Raw genomic sequence first — 6866 nt, 5'->3', positions numbered from 1 at the left:
GTGGTAATTAAAAAATAAAGTGCCCGAACCTATAACATTCCTCCTAAACAATATGATAAATCGGGAATGATTTAACTCCTAGCCCGTTCACAAAACTGGGTACCTCTTGGGGTGCAAATTCATATGAAAAAAACCAAGTATATTGATGGATATCACACCCGAAACAGTACCAGAAGACAACGACATGACGCAGATCCAGAACGGATAGGCCCAGTCGCAGGTCCTTGACCCAGTACTTAACAGTAACTAACTAATAACTCGGATAAGTCAAGCTTCCCTGAAGATCAGGGATAAGGACGAAGAACGTCTCATCATATCTAGAAGATGAGATCAGAATAAAGGAGAAGACTCCTAGTACATCACAATGACTATGGTGTATATAAACCAAGCCCTAAGTCAGGTAAACCTAATTTCACTCATATTCACTCTCAACACTACTCCAAGCTATCTGACTTAGGCATCGGAGGGTATTCGAGCCAACACCGGCTCGAATCCTTCTAACCTATTTCCTTTTGTAGGTTGGATCAAACTCAGACCGGCAGTTCAAGAACCATTATTTGGCGCCGTCTGTGGGAACGATCAGTTCGTTTTCTACGTACTTAAAAATTCTTAATTTTGGTTTCTTGCCGAGAGAATGAATAACGAGGAAGAACCACCGCCACCCGGAGTGGTGGTAACGACGGGAGCTCTTCCCATAAGCAGCGGCCCAATTCTTCCCCCTATAGCTAGCACCGGAGGAAGAATTGCACCAGGAGTCAACCTCACTCCCCCAACAACAGGAGTACCGTACGACATTACTCCACCGCCCCTGAGAAGGGGGATTCCGGGACAGACGCAGTCCCCATGGGGTTATTACACCCCCCAGTATCAAGCACCTCTGTCATATTCGCAATCAGGATGGTACCCAGGATATCCTCCTTGGAGTTATCCCAGTTACCAAGGATACCAAAGACCAGTCCAACCAATTCCGTTCCCGTCGTTAGACACAGAAGGGACGGTGACATCAACTACGACTGTTCCGCCATATGTACCGCAAGGCGTACCATTGCCTCCATTGTACCATGAAGCAGTAATGAAAAGTGTTAATGATTTTCAGGATTACTTGGTGGGACTAGCCAACCAGTCAGCAGAACGACATGCAGGGAAGGAAGCACAACCTACGATCCCAGTGGAGAGACGCAGACTCGAAGCCCAGACGCAAGGTAGAGGAGCGAAAGAAGGAGCGAGGAGAGGGCGATCTGAACCAGTGCCTCAGCGAAAAGACGCAGACAAAGATAAGGCGGATGCCCGTCCACAGAACAAAGAAGGAGAATTGGGGAACAAAGAGAAGGATGCAGGCGCAGAGAAAACAAAGAGCAATCGGATCTACCTTGACGATGATCGCGTGTCCAAGGAGGCCGTATCAGCGCAGAAAAAGAAGAAGGCCGGAGAGAAAGACAGAGAAAGCCACTCCTCAAACAAGAGAAGAGGAGCAGAGGAGCAAATAGACATCGAGGAAAAGATCAATAACGCAATGAGAAAATTTCGAGAGGAAGGAAAGGGAGGAGACGAAGACAAGGAGGACGAAGACTCACCCCTCAAATCTGAAATTCAACTGGTACGGTTCCCTTCGAGATTTAAATTACCAACATTTGACTCTTTTGATGGAACAGGAGACCCGAAGAGCCACATCTCTAAGTTCAAAACAATTATGATGTTACAAGACGTGACAGACCCAATGCTCTGTAGAGTGTTCCCAGCAACGCTGCAGGGTTCGGCACAGAAGTGGTACTCACACCTCAAAGCTGGCTCAATCGGTTGCTTCTCTGATTTGGCCACAGGATTCAAAGCACGTTTCCGGACTAACATTCCCTTGCAGAAAAATTCCAGTGACTTGCGAAAGTGCAAACAAGGAGACCAAGAAACACTGAAGAACTTCGTCGAAAGATTCAATAAAGAGGCAGTCCAGATCGAGAATCTCAACCACGACACAGCCATAGAGGCTATGAAGATGGGAACCCGATTCGAAGAACTCCGAGACAAAATCCTGATGAAAAAGCCAACGACCTTCCAGGACTTGATGCTGATAGCACACAAATATGTGGAACTAGACGAAGCAAGGAGAACCCTAACAAAGCAGTCGGAGACAACGAAGCAAGACAGCCCCAGGTACCGAGGAAAGAAGGAAGAAGAGAGACCTCGGACACAGAGATTTGGAGGACTGAGCAGACCTTACGATTTCACGCCATTGAACCGAGCCCCAGTCTATATACTCAACTGGATGAAACAAAATCGAGTACTGTTCAATACCCCCAGAAGAATGGACCCAGACAAAGAACGGGACAAGAGCAAGTATTGTCGTTTTCATGAAGGTTAGCCATGACACAGATCGTTGCTGGGACCTTAAAAGAGAAATAGAACAGCTAATCCAATCCGGCGTACTAAGAAAATTCGCCCATGAAAAGACAGGAGAAAAAAGGAAAGGAGACGCCATAGAAAAAGAAGAACAGACGAAGAAAGCCAAAGAAGTCGCAGGGGTAATACATGTCATCGATGGAGGAGACCCTTATAGCAACTCCCAAAAGAAGAAGAGGAACCGAAGAGGCTCTGCGACGATCTTCGCAATCGAAAGGGAAGTAACACAAGAAGTCTCATTCGGCCCAGGAGATGGCGGACATGTGCGAGGACCTCATAATGACGCATTGGTGATAGAGGCGGTCATAAGAAACCACATGGTTAAACGTATCTTGATAGATGAAGGAAGTTCGGTGAACTTACTAACCCTAGAGGCCTTCAAGGAGATGAAAGGATCAATTACTGATTTACGAAAAGCGTCTGTCCCACTCATCGGACTCGGAGGAAAGCCGATACGGCCAGAAGGAACTGTGAACCTGTATGTAGAGCTAGGGGAGAAGACCGAAGGGCCACTCAAGAAACTGCATGCCCAGTTCAACGTGGTGGATCTACCTCTAGCATACAATGGAATCTTTGGCAGACCTTTCTTGTATCAATCAAGCGCGGTAACCAGTATTAGGTTACTGACCTTAAAGATGCCTACCCCAGAGGGAACAGTGGTAGTAAGGGGAAGCCAAGAAATGGCCAGGGAATGCTGCATGATAACAACGGAAGATAGAGAAAGCCTACCAATTGCCACTTTCCCAGGGATAGTCGTAGACGAAGAAGAAGTAGAAGGCGCAGAACCAGTCGGAGACATGGAGGACTTCAAAATAATTGCAACCAAGATAGTGAAGATAGGGACAGAGGTCCCAAAAGAAGTAAAAGAAAAAATACAGTCCATCCTAAAGAACAACTCAGAGTCATTCGCCACAGAGCCAACAGAAATCAAAGGAGTCGACCCAGAAGTGGCTTCACACAAGCTAAACATAAAACCAGGGAGCAGACCTGTGGTGCAGAAGAAACGGCGATTCACAGAAGAAAGACAAAAGGTCATCGCAGACGAAGTTAGAACATTGGAAGCAGCTGGTTTCATCCGAGAAGTGTTTTACCTAGACTGGTTAGCGAATGTTGTCCTAGTCAAGAAGTCAAATGGAAAATACCGAATGTGCGTGGATTTCACTGACTTGAACAAGGCTTGTCCAAAAGACAGTTACCCGCTCCCAAGCATAGACCAGTTAGTAGACTCAACCGCGTGCTACCTCTTGTACAGTTTCGTAGACGCAGCGCAAGGATACCACCAGATACCCATGGACAAAGAGGATCAGGAGAAGACCTCCTTTGTAACAGACCAGGGGACGTACTGCTACAACGTCATGCCCTTTGGACTGAAGAATGCCGGAGCAACGTACCAAAGATTGGTCAACTTCATGTTCAAAGATCAATCAGGAAGGAATGTAGAAGCCTACGTGGATGACATAATTGTGAAGAGCCTTACGGAGGAGACACACGCCCAAGACCTAGAAGAAACCTTCTCAGTCTTAAACAAATTCAAAATGAAGCTCAACCCAGCCAAATGCGCCTTCGGGGTCAGAGCAGGTAAATTCCTAGGATACCTGATCAGCCAACGAGGCATAGAAGCTAACCCCGAAAAAATCCAAGCTATAGCAAACATGAAGGCTCCGCAGAGCATCAGAGAAGTGCAGAAGTTGAATGGCCGTGTCACAGCTCTGGGACGCTTCATCTCTTCATCGGCTAAAAAATGTTTACCATTTTTTAAGCAACTAAGGAATATGAAAAAATTCACTTGGGACGAAGAGTGCCAGAGAGCATTTGAAAATCTGAAGTCTTTCTTGACCCAACCACCACTACTGAGCAGACCCATCGCAGGAGAGACGCTATACCTATACCTCTCAGTAGGGAAGGAGACAATCGCATCTGTCCTAGTCCGAGAAGAAGGGGAAGAACAGCAACCTATCTATTATGTAAGCAGGACACTTAAAGGCGCAGAGCTCAACTACCCAACCATCGACAAGTTGGCATTAGCAGTAGTGGTTACGACAAAGAAGCTCAAACCGTACTTCCAAGGGCACACAGTTATCGTCCGGACAAACCAACCTTTACGCAAAGCTCTCCATCGTCCAGAAACATCTGGAAGGCTAGTAAGCTGGTCGGTACAGTTGGGAGAGCACGATATAAGGTACGAGCCAAGAAAGACGCTGAAGGCACAAGCACTGGCAGATTTCGTCGCGGAAATGACTGAGAAACCACCTGACGCAGTCTCAGAGGACATAACCTGGAACCTGTTCGTAGAGGGAGCCTCCAGTGAACAAGGGGCGGGAGCAGGAATAGTGTTACTCGGACCTCAGAAGATAGTTGTTGAGCATGCAGTGCATTTGAAGTTTCGAGCTACTAACAATATGGCAGGTACGCTAACACGCAAATATTTTTTCCTTGCATATAATTACTTAGACGCTCATGTCTGCCTGATGATGTAGCAGAATATGAGGCCTTTCTAACAGGACTCACATTGGCAAGAGAAGTAAAAGCAGAAAAGCTGAGAATCCACAGTGACTCCCAGCTGGTCACAAGTCAGATCTTGGGCCAATTCCAGACGAAAGATGCAAATATGGCAAAATACATGGAAAAAGCGAAGGGGATGCTAAAGGAAATAGAAAGGCATGGCGGGCAATGGGAGATAATCCCAATACCCAGAGAAAGAAACACACGGGCAGACGCCCTGGCAAAGGCAGCTGCGGCAAAAAGCCCCCTGTATCTCTCACTCTACATGAAAGAGGAGAGGATGAATCCCATAATAGACGAGGAAGAAATTTTACCGATCACAGAGATGGATTCTTGGATGCAACCCATAGTTGCATACTTGAATGACGGAACAGTCCCAGAAGGGAGAGCAGAAGCAGCCAAACTAGTGCGAATATCGGCCGCCTACTCCATGATAGAAGGTACCTTGTACCGGACCTCAGTCACACACCCATGGTCCAAATGCATTTCAGTAGAGGAGGGAGCCTATGTACTGAAGGAAATCCATGAAGGAGATTGTGGAGCGCATGAGGGAGCAGCCTCTCTGAGCAGAAAAGCATTACTCATGGGATACTATTGGCCAACCATGAAGAAAGACGCAGAAACAATGGTGAAAAAATGCGACAAGTGTCAAAGATTTGGCACTATCATAAGAACTCCAGCAGCCCACCAATCAGCAATTGGAAGTCCATGGCCTTTCATGACATGGGGAGTGGACATACTGGGACCATTCACCCCAGCCAGGGGACAAGTCAAGTTTATTGTGGTTGCGGTGGACCATTTCACCAAGTGGATGGAAGTACAACCAATGAGCACCATAACGTCACAGAAGATCATCAATTGGCTTTCAAACGAAGTCATGAGCAGGTAAAATTTCAAAGTTATATAAATAAAGACCTTTCAAATGAAAGAATACTAACACGTAACAGGTTTGGGACACCACACACCCTAGTCACAGACAACGGGAAACAATTCGATTGCGCAAAGTTCAGGGAATACTGCGCCGAGCTAGGGATCAACTTGAAATTCACTTCAGTAGCACACCCGCAAACCAACGGACTCACAGAAGTAACTAACCGCACTATCCTGTCTGGAATCAAGAAAAGACTCGGAGACTTGAAAGGGAGATGGGTAGACGAACTATACCATGTCATATGGGCTTATAGAACAACTCCCAGAAGGGCCACAGGGGAAACACCTTTCCGACTCACTTACGGAACAGAGGCTGTCCTCCCCGTAGAAATGGGAATGCCCACACTAAGGGTACAGGTCATAGACGAAGAGCGCAATGAAGAAACATTGAAGCTGTGCCTGGATCTACTAGAAGAGAGAAGGCACCAAGCAGCCATACGCGCAGAAGCTTATCGCAGACAAATGACTAGGTATCACAATGCCAGAGTCAAAGAACGAAGTCTGTCAGAAGGAGACTTAGTCCTTCGAAAAGCAGAAATAGGGAAAGGAGCGGCAGGAGTAGGAAAACTCGAGCCCAACTGGGACGGTCCTTACCGAGTCACGGAAGTAGTAGGAAAAGGAGCGTATAGAATAGCTCAGTTAGAAGGCACACCATTGCCTAGAACCTGGAATATCGAGAATTTGAAGAAATATTTCCAGTGAAAGATGTAACAAACGAATAATGAATAAAGTTGCATCTCGTATTTTTTCCATTTTTTAACATATCCTCTAAATTATCATGCATGACCATGACTTAGTGAATAGACGCAACAAAAAGCAAACAGAAACAACATTCATAAAGTATCGAAAATGTTCAGAAATGACAGAAAAAGGAGAGTTTCCCGTGAAACCCTCTGAGCAAAAGAAATAAAAGAACAGAAGTGCTACAGCAAAAGTAGTACAGAAATTAGAAAGCTAGCTAAACGGCCCAACAAACGGCCAATCACTCTTCCTCTGGACGGGTCGCTCCCTCCTTTGGACCAATCGTATCTTCCGGAATC

The sequence above is a fragment of the Mercurialis annua genome, linkage group LG1-X (genome assembly GCF_937616625.2).
Source record: "Mercurialis annua linkage group LG1-X, ddMerAnnu1.2, whole genome shotgun sequence".
NCBI classification, from domain to species: domain Eukaryota; kingdom Viridiplantae; phylum Streptophyta; class Magnoliopsida; order Malpighiales; family Euphorbiaceae; genus Mercurialis; species Mercurialis annua.
Note: the sequence above shows the minus strand (reverse complement) of the source record.